General features: G+C 44.6%; 1 non-coding gene across 1 annotated transcript; it reads right to left on the bottom strand.

Annotated features, from left to right (window-relative positions):
* Positions 1–4,017: 4,017 nt before the first annotated feature.
* Positions 4,018–4,111, bottom strand: trnai-uau (transfer RNA isoleucine (anticodon UAU)). The gene is made up of 2 exons: positions 4,074–4,111; positions 4,018–4,053 (listed from the first exon to the last, which is right to left on the bottom strand). It is a non-coding gene; the product is annotated as a tRNA-Ile (tRNA).
* Between the last annotated feature and the right edge of the window lie 9,347 nt (positions 4,112–13,458).

The following is a 13,458-nucleotide window of genomic DNA, read 5'->3' on the forward strand; positions in this document are numbered from 1 at the left end:
CGCAGATAGGCCTACGACTCCCAGGGTGCAGTACAAGAACCTGTCTTACTGGGGTTAATGCCTCCACTATGCCAACAGAGGAATTGCAGACTCAAAGAAAACCTGCAGATTGAGCATATTAATACCGAAATATTCTGAGAAGTGGCCACCTAAGGGCCTGGTTCTCGTGTCCAATTGTCCACTTGAGAACTCTGACTGACAATTTGTTGGAGACACTACATCCCTTCAGAAAATAAACAAAACTCCTCCATACTGACCGTAAGTGAAAAAGGGTAAGCTACAGAGTTTGTGAGAGTCTTGAGAGTATTGGTGGGAAGATGGTTTTCAGTTTTGTAGTGCAAGAGGGACAAGTTCCTCCCCTCCTGTGACCTTGTTTTCCACTGATCTCATGCTAATTGCATCTGGCCTCAAGTGTTCCTGGGAGGGCACTAAACGAACGAAGGTTAAATCCCTCGACAGACCATGTTTTTTAAATCAGCTGTGTTCTTTCCGTGTAACAGTCAATTATATGAATCTTAGTCATTTAAAATGGGATGATGTCGAAATCTGAGTGTGTGTGTATTGAGGTCGGGAAGAGGAGGAGGGGGAGAGGGGAGGGGAGTGGAGGCCAGCTGCCAAAGCTCTCTGCTCTGTGCTCAGTTTTCTCTACAGTAAATCTCTCTCCTCTATCATGTGTTGCTCATCTTCAAAATGGATCCATCCGCTCAAACTCACTCACACAGTTGTAGTAGTCCTATATAGCAGGGGTTCAAAAACTTTTTTTTTTTGCTTTGTGACTGAGCGCTGAAAAAACATACAGACCAAAGAATAAGTCAAAAATATTATCTTGGCAGCGGACAGAAAAATGTGGAGTTTAATAGCTAATCTCCTGTAATTCCACACATCCTGCCATGGAGTTGAAATAACTTATTTTTTTTCTCTACACATTTTGACATGGCTAATGCTGTGTTCATACCCTCAAACATTATAACACAATCAATGGGGGCCTGATTGTCTAGCTTTTATGTTGTTGATCGTAAATTCTCAAAGACTATAAGCTATTATTGAAAAATATACACTGAGTGTACAAAACATTAGGAACACTTTCCTATTATAGAGTTGCACCCCCTTTTGCTCTCAGAACAGCCTCAATTCGTCGGGGCATGGACTCTACAAGTCTTCGAAAGCGTTCCACAGGGATGCCGACCCATATTGACTCCAATGCTTCCCACAGTTGTGTCAAGGTGGCTGGATGCCGTTTAGGTGGGGGACCATTCCTGTATACACACGGAAAACTGTTGAGTGTGAAAAACCCAGCAGCGTTGCAGTTCTTGACATATTTAAACCGGTGTGCCTGGCATATACTACCATACCCTGTTCAAAGGCACTTACATCTGGCCCATTCACCCTCTGAATGGCATGCGTACACAATCCATGTCTCAATTGTCTCAAGGCTTAAAAATCCTTCTTTAACTTGTCTCCTACCCTTCATCTCCACTGATTGAAGTGGATTTAACAGGTGACATCAATAAGGGGTTATAGCTTTCACATTGATTCACCTGGTCAATCTATGTCATGGAAATAGCAGGTGTTCCTAATGTTTTGTTCACTCAGTGCATAGGTCCATTATCTTTTCTACATACTTTCTGTTTGGTTTAAGTTATTCAAGTTCACACTGAAAGTGTTTTTCTATCTTTTAATGGGGGGGGGGGGCAATGTCATCCAGCAACCCACCTGGAGCCCTGCCGTCTCGACCCACAGTTTTTAACCACTGATATATAGGACACTGCACGCACTAATGCGCGTCGTCCTATGTCGTCCTATATAGGGCCATGAGGTTGTTTAAATGAATTAGGTGCTACCTAAATAACAGCTTAAAGCCTATTCCTAGAGAGTTTTCTTTTCAGCTTTTTTACATTCCCCTAATCTATTTGTCCAGGTGTTCAACATGTTCTTCCCAGCAACATTTATATTTCACAATGTTTTAATAGCCTATTGCATTTATTTCAAATCCAACTAGTATAGAACATTCTGATCAAGTTCAGGAAGCATTGTAATGTTAAAATTATAGACTGTTTATTTTGCTAACTGTCTATTTATCAGACAAGCGCACGCACACACGTAATCAGTATAGGAGAACATTCTAACATTTCAAACAAACATAAATGTTGGGAATGATAAATCATTCAAATGTGTCTAAATGCTGTTTTCATTCAAATAAAGAGGCGTAGCGAGTCACTACCAGCCACCAAGCCTCATTGAGTAACCAGAGATGGTACACCCCACTCATAGCATGGATAACAGCGCCCTCCAGTGGGACTTGATACAAGACATTACAGGCTGGCAAGAGAAATAGAGTATAGTAACTACGACATTATAATGTCATCTGGTAGATTACCTCAATCAATCAATCAAATCAATCAAATTGATTTATATAGCCATTTTTACATCAGCCAATGTCACAAAGTGCTGTACAGAAACCCAGCCTAAAACCCCAAACAGCAAGCAATGCAGATGTAGAAGCACAGTGGCTAGGAAAATCTCTCTAGAAAAGGCCAGAACCTAGGAAGAAACCTAGAGAGGAACCAGGCTTTGATGGGTGGCCAGTCCTCTTCTGGCTGTGCCGGGTGGAGATTATAACAGTACATGGCCAAGATGTTCAAATGTTCATAGATGACCAGCAGGGTCACATAATAATAATCACAGTGGTTGTAGAGGATGCAACAGGTCAGCACCTCAGGAGTAAATGTCAGTTGGCTTTTCATAGCAGATCATTCAGAGTTAGAGACAGCAGGTGCGGTAGAGAGAGTCCAAAACAGCAGGTCCGGGACAAGGTAGCACGTCCAGTGAACATGTCAGGGTTCCATACCCGCAGGCAGAATAGTTGAAACTGGGGCAGCATCATGACAAGGTGGACTGGAAACAACAAGGAGTCACCAGGCCAGGTGGTCCTGAGGCATGATCCTAACCCCACCCACTTTGCCAAAGCTCAGCCCCCACAACACTAGAGGGAAATCTTCAACCACCAACCTACTACCCTGAGACAAGGTCGAGTATAGCCATGAAGATCTCCCCCACGGCACGAACCCGAGGGGGGCGCCAACCCAGACAGGAAGATCACGTCAGTGACTCAACCCACTCAAGTGACGCACCCCTCCTAGGGACGGCATGGAAGTGCACCAGTAAGCCAGTGACTCCGCCCCCGTAATGGGGTTAGAGGCAGAGAATCCCAGAGAATTTCAACTACAGTCACTCTCACCTTGTTCAAGAATAAATGCAGTTTATTATCAAAGACCAACCCCTCTAGTGAAGTTAAACTGCAAGTCACTCATGCTGCCTCCTATAGATAATAAGAGGGAACTACATCAGCTCAGTTGATGAAATACTGTATGAGTTCACCACAAACATACACTTCTGACATTTATAGCTAAAAACTAACACTATACTTGCACGTTTATATAAGCAAAGTCCTCCCAACAAATCATAACACAAAAACAGAATAACTAGAACATTGATAGCCTATCATGAAAAGAATTCGCATAGAAATCAGAATATCAATACTCTTATGAGGGAAAGGGCAAGAAAAATGCCTACACATTGAGGTGCGCTGCAAGATAACTTGCAATGGGAGTGTGGATAATAGCTACTGTATTTTGTTGTATGATTTCATTTTGAAGCAGGCAGGGATGTGAATGTGATCAACAGGCTCCCCTTGACCCCTGTGCACGAGCACAACATAAATCTGCAGGAATATATTTTAATGATAAAATGTTGCTAAGAAATGGTAGCGTATTCATTCAATTGTTTTATGAGAATACGAATCTTGATTTAAACTAACGTACTCTGCTTAAATTATGTACTAGGTTGAGGCTACAGACAAGAAGATACAATTCATACCGGGTATCTTTTTGGTCTATGCTGCTGAATTGTCGAATTATCAGACACCGACCGTTTATGCACTGCGTGGCTGGGCAACGTATTCCATGTTATTACATCGTCAATGGCTAATACCTATCGCCCTTCTCTTAGTAAAAACACTGCTCCAGGTGAGGCTCGAACTCACAACCTCGGCATAGCTCTACAATGTACTGTCATATAAGTACCGCGCGCTAACCGATTGCGCCACTGGAGCTCCGCTACTTTGGCTCAGCAAAACAGTTTATGAACACTCTGCTCTGGATGTTAGCTCCTCTTCCTTCCAGTTTACATTCTGATTTACTTAAGAGATCATTCTATTGTATGTTATGTGTTGCAACACAGTCAGCAACGTACAGTAACATGCATAGAAACTGATCTAGATCTGACTAAACTCTGATAAATTACTGATTTGCCAAATCACTCGTTTGCGTTGTTTGAACATAGCTAATCTAGCTAGCTAACGTTAGCTCGTCTGAACTGCTTACTGGATTGATATAGCTGTCCGTTGTTGAGTGTATTGTGTCTTAGTTGTATTGTCCCATATTGGCCTGTATGTATTTGACAACTAATCTGGAAAGTGATCAACTGTGTGCTTGTTGTATGAGTGTTCATTTCATAGCAGGTTGATAATGCTATCTGTGAAATCCTGGCTGCTACAGGTTAACAGAGACTTCGGCACAATTTATTTCTCACGCATGCTCAGTTTGTCTGAATTGGTACCGAGCGAGATGTATCAATAACGGATCATATTCAATTTAACTTTTACAGATGTTTTGAAGTCTCTGCATAAACCAAGGTCTCCTTGTATAAACCATATAATTCTCTATTGACTAACCGTGTACTTTTCTATAACATGACGCCTCTTTTGCCTGTATAATATTAACCTGATTTTGGGAGTCTGCTTTGTTGTAGTAGTATGTGAATAGTACGATAAATATTATATATATATCATTTTTTGTATTATTAAATTTTTTAGTGGGTATATCAGCTTCAATGCAATTGTCTGCATAATTTCCAACCCCCCATATATTTTTGGTAAATATATACTGTATAATATATATATATTTTTTTTAATATAGATATTTTCCTTTATTATTTTCCCCAAACCCTACCATCCCTCCCCTAATTTGAGTAAACTAATGGACAACAACACTTAGGCTTCTACTTCCAGTTTATACACACTATGTACATTTTACAGACACAGTATTATTTTACAGTAGTTATCTTTTGCTTGTTTTTAGTCCCATCCTTCAGCTCTACTCAACTCCTCCCATCTATCTCTGAACACCATCCAGTTTTGATTTATATTTGCCATATATCTTTCAACTGTGCAGTTTCACAAAAGTTCTGAACCTTTTATGCTCATAGATTTTGCATATTGTAAATTAAATATAAACATTTTTGCTAAGAGTATTATTATATTATTGAACCCAGCAATGCTATTTGCAGATTTAGCTCCAGGTGAATGTTGCAATTCTTCAGCCATTCCTGAACCTGCGACCAAAAACAAGCTACATATGGACAGTTCAAAGCAAATGATCTAATGTTTTTGTCTCTTCACAGCAAAATCTGCAGAGCTGGGATGGTTGCATCCCCCATACATACAGTTTATAACATTCTATTGGTTGCAAATATTTTAGATTATAATTTAAATAGAAAAACTCAAAGTTTTGAATCCAGCGTTGTTTTGTGTATCAGTTCATAAACCATGTGCCATGGCATCGGTACAACAAAAATCTCTTCCCAACTATTTTGCAATCTATATATGCAATACATTTTTTGTTCCTTAAATTAAACTGGTAAACTTTTTTAGTTATCACAATTTTCTTTAGCCAATTTTGACATTTAATGCAGGGTTGACAGACAAGTTTCTTACTTTCTTCCCCTTCCACTTGCCTCTTCCGTTTTGTGGTAATGCTGCCATTAGTTGGTTGTAATTTGAAGTAGAGCAGACATTTCCATATATGTTTGTTAGCTGCATGCAGTAGTATGTTCATGTTTTTATTAAAGAATGAAAACACTGCTGGTCTAGACATGTATGATAGGTCTAGTTCATTGGAGGATCACAATACAAAATGTCAACAACCACACAACATTGCCATCATGAATTCAGATCATAATAATTTATCCACAAACTTTATCAATCATTTGTCTGTATCTGGATGGATCGGATGGATTGATGGATGGATGGATCTTTAACATATAGTACGAGTCAAAAGTTTATACACACCTACTCATTCAAGCGTTTTTCTTTCTATTTACTATGTTCATCATTGTAGAATAATAGTGAAGACATAAAAACTATGAAATAACACATACTGTATGGAATCACGTTGTAAACAAAATCTATTTTATATTTGATATTCTTCAAAGTAGCCACCCTTTCCCTTGATGACAGCTTTGCACACTATTGGCATTCAGCTTCATGAAGTAGTCACCTGGAATGCATTTCAATTAACAGGTGTGCCTTGTTAAAAGTTAATTTGTGGAATTTCTGTCCTTCTTAATGTGTTTCAAAACCATAAAGCGCTATGATCAAACTGGCTTTCATGAGGACATCCACAGGAAAGGAAGACCCAGAGTTGCCTCTGCTGCAGAGGACAAGTTCATTAGATTTACCAGCCTTAGAAATTGCAGCCCAAATAAATGCTTCACAGAGTTCAAGTAACAGACACATCTCAACATCAACTGTTCAGAGGAGACTGCGTGAATCAGGCCTTCATGGTCGAATTGCTGCAAAGAAACCTCTACTAAAGGACACCAATAATAAGAAGAGACTTGCTTGGGCCACGAAACACGAGCAATTGACATTAGACCAGTGGAAATCTGTCCTTTGGTCTGATGAGTCCAAATTTGAGATTTTAGGTTCCGACCTCCGTGTCTTTGTGAGACGCAGAGTAGGTGAACAGATGATCTCTGCACTTTATTTTTATTTTTATTAACTTAATCTTAATCTTCTTTTGTTGTTTGCAGATGCACTATCCTTCTGACACTATGCAGCCAGGTCCCATCTACTTTCTAACTCCTTGCAACTGCAGTGGCCAAAACAATAACAAGTTTGTGCTCTGGTATTGTGCCTGGCGGAACATGCACAAGCTCCACCACAGTCTGGACCTTCACTTCCTGATCACAGGCCACACCAAGTTTGCCCCCGACTGGTGCTTTGGCCTCGTCAAGCAGCGCTTCAGAAAGACCAGAGTGAACACTTTGTCTGAGATTTCTGGTGTTGTGAAGGACAGCAGTGTGAGGGGTCAACATCCCACAGCTGGTTGGACTGGAGGATGGTACGGTGCTGGTGGAAAGCTATGGCTGGCAACTACACCTGACTCTGTACTTCAGGCCGCTGCCACAGTTCAAGCAGTACTAGCACTTCAGGTGAATATCATTTTCATTGCATTGTATGAGGTTATTCTTCTTATCTAAACATGGTAGGTGTGTTGATGTTGTCCAAGGTTGTAATGTCGTCTCAATTTTTTTGTTATTTCCTGTTTTACAGCTTCGTTGCTCTGGAGCCTGGTGTTGTTGTCGTCAAGGAGCTTTCGGACTCAGTCAGGACCAGGTTTTAGCTGCTGTGCAACGCTGACATTCTTCCTCCCATAGATTGTCTATAAGCACCGCCTGGACTGGACACCGCAAGACAAACATTTTGAGAAGATCAGGGAGTTTTGTGACGAAGAGGCTATGGACATCACATGCCCTGCACTAAAGTCAAGGGCAGGACAGAAACAGGCTCTCCGAATATAGATTCCCTTGTTCATGCATGGTTCGGACAGACTAGTCATCAGCACTCTCTGCAGTACCTCTATTCAAATTACTCTCTCCTAACACACATGCCATACGTTGCTGCTACAATTATTTTTGTATCCTGCTGCTCAGCCACTTTACCTCTGATTGTATGCATATAACTAATCTATTACTGATATTGATATTGTTCTTACTGTATATTATTTTATTTATATTGACACTTTCTATTTCTGATATTGCTACTATGCAAGTAACCATTTGGCTGTACCATTTACACCTTCTGTAGAGACCCAGCCACTTGGCAAGATGTGGCTGGGGGTTATAGCATTTCTTTCACATGACCCATCAATTTAGACAAGTGTGTCTGGGTAAGTGTAATCTAATCTAATATTTATCTGGACACTTTCTGTTTAACTGAAAATTGTCCTTATTGTAGGCTATTGGCCTTATTGTAAGACCGAATTGAGCCGATCTGTCACATATGTGGTAACTCCTTCAAGACTGTTGGAAGCTGGTTGAGAGAATGCCAGGAGTGTGTAAAGCTGTCATCAAGGCAAAGGGTGGCTACTTTATAGAATCTAAAACATATTTTGATTTGTTTAACACTTTTTTGGTTACTACATGATTACATATGTGTTATTTCATAGTTTTCATGTCTTCAGTTTTATTCTACAATGTAGAAAATAGGAAAAAGAAATAAAAACCCTTGAATGAGTAGGTGTGTCCAAACTTTTGACTGGTACTGTAGCTATTGGCCATTTTTACCATAGGTTTACAATATAAATCTGTCAGATGACCTTCCTCTCCAAGGAGGCAGGCTAACAAGAACAAACCTGATTTCAGCAACAATTACATGTCTAGACTGAGCTCCCAACAGACTGTGACTCCTGCCAAGCTCCAGGATATCAACAGAGAGGGGATGTAGTGTGGAGAGATGGAGCTCATTAACACATTAATGGGGAAGGAAACTGTGATAAACTGCTCTTTAGTCCACCTGGGTCTTGATTAGATGCAGTACTGTACCATTCAATCTGTGAGAAACAGGAAGTTTATTACTGGAGAGTGTGTGAAGATGATGATGTCATATTGCCCTGCTCTACCCATGACAGACCCTTCTCTCTGGGCCAGGAGAGACTGAGGGGATCAGAAGAGAAACGGATGTCCGGATATGCAGGTGGTATGTGTCTTCCCCACGCATGTATCTTATAACCATTCCTCAGCTACTTAGCTGTTATGCCAACTTTGTTCACATTTTCTCTTTATACCTCTCACCTTGTCCTCCTCCTATGACTCTAGCCAAGAGTCTCCTCAGTCTTCAGGAGAAAGTCTGCTCATTCCTTGACAGAGCCAGTGAGTTTGCAATGTATATGTAAGAATACAGTCAAATATTTTACAGTAGATGCTAGTGTTTGAGAAAGTACAAGAGAACATTAAGAAGAGTACAGTATATTGTGTATTTCTTAGTTACCAGTGGAGGTGGGCTGAGGAGGTTGCCCTATTCATCTTAAAGAGCGAAGTGAGGAAACTCTGACCTCTGATGTCATCAACCTAGTTGTGTGTCGTAACTCTGGACCCAAGTAGTGAGAACAGATAGCAGGATAGTATGTCCTTATGAACCTTGAGATAATGTGGTAAAGCAAGGGGATTTTAAGGTGACGACTTCAGCCAATTAAACAGGTGGCTATCTGTTTGAACATACATGCACACAGTCAATTCATACAAAGTATGAGTCAAAAGTATGGACACACCTACTCATTCAAAGATGTTTCTTTATTTTTACTATTTTCTAGATTGCAGAATAATAGTGAAGACATTAAATTATGAAATAACACATATGGAATCATGTAATAACCAAACAAGTGTTATACAAATCAAAATATATTTTATATTTTATATTCTTCAAAGTAGCCACCCTTGGCCTTGATGATAGTATTGTACCCTCTTGGCATTCTCTCAACCAGCTTCATGAGGTAGTCTCCTGGAATGCTTTTCCAACAGTCTTGAAGGAGTTCCCACATATGCTGAGCACTTGTTGGCTGCTTTTCCTTCACTATGTGGTCCAACTCATCTCTAACCATCTCAAGTGGGTTGAGGTCAGGTGATTGTGGAGGCCAGGTCATCTGATGCAGCATTCCATCACTCTCCTTCTAGGTCAAATAGCCCTTATACAGCCTGGAGGTGTGTTTTGGGTCATTATCCTGTTGAAAAACAAATGAGATCCCTACTAAGTGCAAATCAGATGGGATGGCGTATCACTGCAGAATGCTGTGGTAGCCATGCTGGTTAAGTGTGCCTTGAATTCTAAATAAATCACTGACAGTGTCACCAGCAAAGCACCCCCAAACCATCACGCATCCTCCTCCATGCTTCACGATGGGAACCACACATGCAGAGATAATCCATTCACCTACTCTTCATCTCACCAAAACACGGCGGTTGGAACCAAAAAAAATCTAATTTGGACTCATCAAACCAAAGGACATATTTCCACCAGTCTAATGTCCATTGCTCGTGTTTCTTGGCCCAAGCAAGTCTCTTCTTATTATTGGTGTCCTTTAGTAGGGGTTTCTTTGCAGCAATTCGACCATGAAGGCCTGATTCACGTAGTCTCCTCTGAACAGTTGATGTTGAGTGTAACGATCGTCGTCGGGTGATGAGGAAGCGGACCAAAACGCAGCTGGGAGCGAACACATGTTTATTCTTTACACTGAAATAAACACGTACACAAAATCAAGAAAATGCCGATACGTTAACTGCTCAAACACAAGAGGCAACACCCCACAAACAGCATGGGGGAAAAAGGAACTTAAATGTGATCCCAATCAGAGACAACTAGCGACAGCTGTCTCTGATTGGGAATCGACAGAACCCAACATAACACACCCTGACCCAAAATACCCGAGTTCACCTGGTCAGGGCGTGACAGTACCCCCCCCAACGGTGCGTACTCCCGGCGCACCAAACTTAAGTCTATTAGGGGGGGGGACCCGGGTGGGCGCCTCACCCTCGGTGGAGGCTCTGGCCCCGGGCGTGTTCTTTCCCCCGCCTCCACCTTAGCCCTACCCCTCTGGCCCGGACTGGACCACTGTGGAGCGGCATGCTCAGGCTCCGGAGCGGAGCCGTCGACCGGAACAGGATTGGGCACCGGTGGACCGGACACGGGTCGTGCCGGACAGGGAACACACACCACTGGCTTGGTGCGGGCAGCAGGAACGGGCTGGGCCGGACTGGGAACACGCACCACTGGCTTGGTGCGGGGAGCAGGAACGGGCCGGGCCGGACTGGGGACACGCACCACTGACTTGGTGCGGGGAGCGGGGACGGGCCGGACAGGACTGTGGACACGCACCGTGGGGTTGGTGCGGGGAGCAGGGACGGGCCGGACAGGACTGTGGACACGCACCATGGGCTTGGTGCGGGGAACAGGAACGGGCCGGACAGGACTATGGACACGCACCGTGGGCTTGGTGCGGGGAACAGGAACGGGCCAGACAGGACTGTGGACACGCACCGTGGGCTTGGTGCGGGGAACAGGGATGGGCCGGACAGGACTGGGGACACGCACCACTGACCTGGTGCGGGGAGCAGGGACGGGCCGGGCCGGACTGGGAACACGCACCACTGGCTTGGTGCGGGGAGCAGGAACGGGCCGGGCCGGACTGGGGACACGCACCGCTGACTTGGTGCGGGGAGCAGGGACGGGCCGGACAGGACTGTGGACATGCACCGTGGGCTTGGTGCGGGGAGCAGGGACGGGCCGGGCCGGACTGGGGACACGCACCACTGACTTGGTGCGGGGAGCAGGGACGGGCCGGGCCGGAATGCGAACACGCACCACTGGCTTGGTGCGGGGAGCAGGAACGGTCCGGGCCGGACTGGGGACACGCACCACTGACCTGGTGCGGGGAGCAGGGACGGGCCGGGCCGGACGGGGAACACGCACCACTGGCTTGGTGCAGGGAGCAGGAGCGGGCCGAGCCGGACTGGGGACACGCACCACTGACCTGGTGCGGGGAGCAGGGACGGGCCGGACAGGACTGTGGACACTCACCGTGGGCTTGGTGCGGGGAACAGGAACGGGCCAGACAGGACTGTGAACACGCACTGGTGAACTGAAGCGTGGAGTCGGTTTAGCCACTCGTCCTGGCTGGATGCCCATCCTAGCACGGCATGTGCTGGGCATGTCCACCGGACGCACCGGGCTGTGCGGGCGCACTGGCGACACAGCGCGCAACTCCGCTTCCCATGGCTTGGTGCGGGGAGCAGGGACGGGCCGGGCAGGACTGTGGACACGCACCGTGGGCTTGGTGCGGGGAACAGGAACGGGCCAGACAGGACTGTGAACACGCACTGGTGAACTGAAGCGTGGAGCCGGTTTAGCCACTCGTCCTGGCTGGATGCCCATCCTAGCACGGCATGTGCTGGGCATGTCCACCAGACGCACCGGGCTGTGCGGGCGCACTGGCGACACAGCGCGCAACTCCGCATCCCATGGCTCCTCCTCCAGATCTTCCCTCAGCAGGTCCTCAATCAACCGCCTCATCTCCGTCTCCTCCTCCGCCGTCATCCCCCACGAGAGCAGTGGTCTGGGCTCTTCCTCTGCCCTTCTGGACCACCCCATTAGCCCCCCCCAAAAAAATGTTTGGGGGTGACTTCCGGGCCTCCTCGACCGCCGCCTGCGACTCCGTCCACCGGCTGGCATTACCTCCTCGACCTGGGAATCCTTTCGCCAGGGTCCTTTCCCCGACATGATCTCCTCCCAGGTCCAGAACTCCTTACCCTCGCGAGCCCATCTCTCACGCTCCTTATCCTCCCGCTGCTTGGTCCTGGTTTGGTGGGGTGTTCTGTAACGATCGTCGTCGGGTGACGAGGAAGCGGACCAAAACGCAGCTGGGAGCGAACACGTTTATTCTTTACACTGAAATAAACACGTACACAAAATCAAGAAAATGCCGATACGTTAACTGCTCAAACACAAGAGGCAACACCCCACAAACAGCGTGGGGGAAAAAGGAACTTAAATGTGATCCCAATCAGAGACAACTAGCGACAGCTGTCTCTGATTGGGAATCGACAGAACCCAACATAACACACCCTGACCCAAAATACCCGAGTTCACCTGGTCAGGGCGTGACATTGAGATGTGTCTGTTTCTTGAACTCTGTGAAGCATTTATTTGGGCTGCAATTTCTGAGGCTGGTAACTCTAATGAGCATATCCTCTGCAGCCAAGGTAACTCTGGGTCTTCCTTTCCTGTGGCTGTCCTCATGAGTGCCAGCTTCATCATAGGGCTTGATATTTTTTGCGACTGCACTTGAAGAAACTTTCAAAGTTCTTGAAATGTTCCAATTAACAGACCTTCATGTCTTAATGTAATGATGGACTGTAGTTTCTCTTTGCTTATTTGATCTGTTCTTGCCATAATACGGACTTGGTCTTTTACCAAATAGGGCTATTATCGTCTGTATACCACCCCTACCTTGTCACAACAACTGATTGGCTCAAACGCGTTAAGAAGGAACTAAGTTCCACAAATGAACTTTTAACAATGCACACCTGTTAATTGAAATGCATTCCTCGTGAACCTGGTTGAGAGAATGCCAAGAGTGTACAAAGCTGTGATCAAGGCAAAGGGTGACTACTTTGAAGAATCTCAAAAATAAAATATTTTTGATTTGGTTAATATTTTTTTGGTTACTACATGATTCCATATGTGTTATTTCATAGTTTTGATGTCTTTACTATTGTTCTACAATGTAGAAAATAGTAAAAATAAAGAAAAACCTTGGAATGTGGTGTGTCCAAACTTTTGACTGG

This window comes from Salmo salar, chromosome ssa01 (assembly GCF_905237065.1).
Source record: "Salmo salar chromosome ssa01, Ssal_v3.1, whole genome shotgun sequence".
In the NCBI taxonomy this organism is placed as follows: domain Eukaryota; kingdom Metazoa; phylum Chordata; class Actinopteri; order Salmoniformes; family Salmonidae; genus Salmo; species Salmo salar.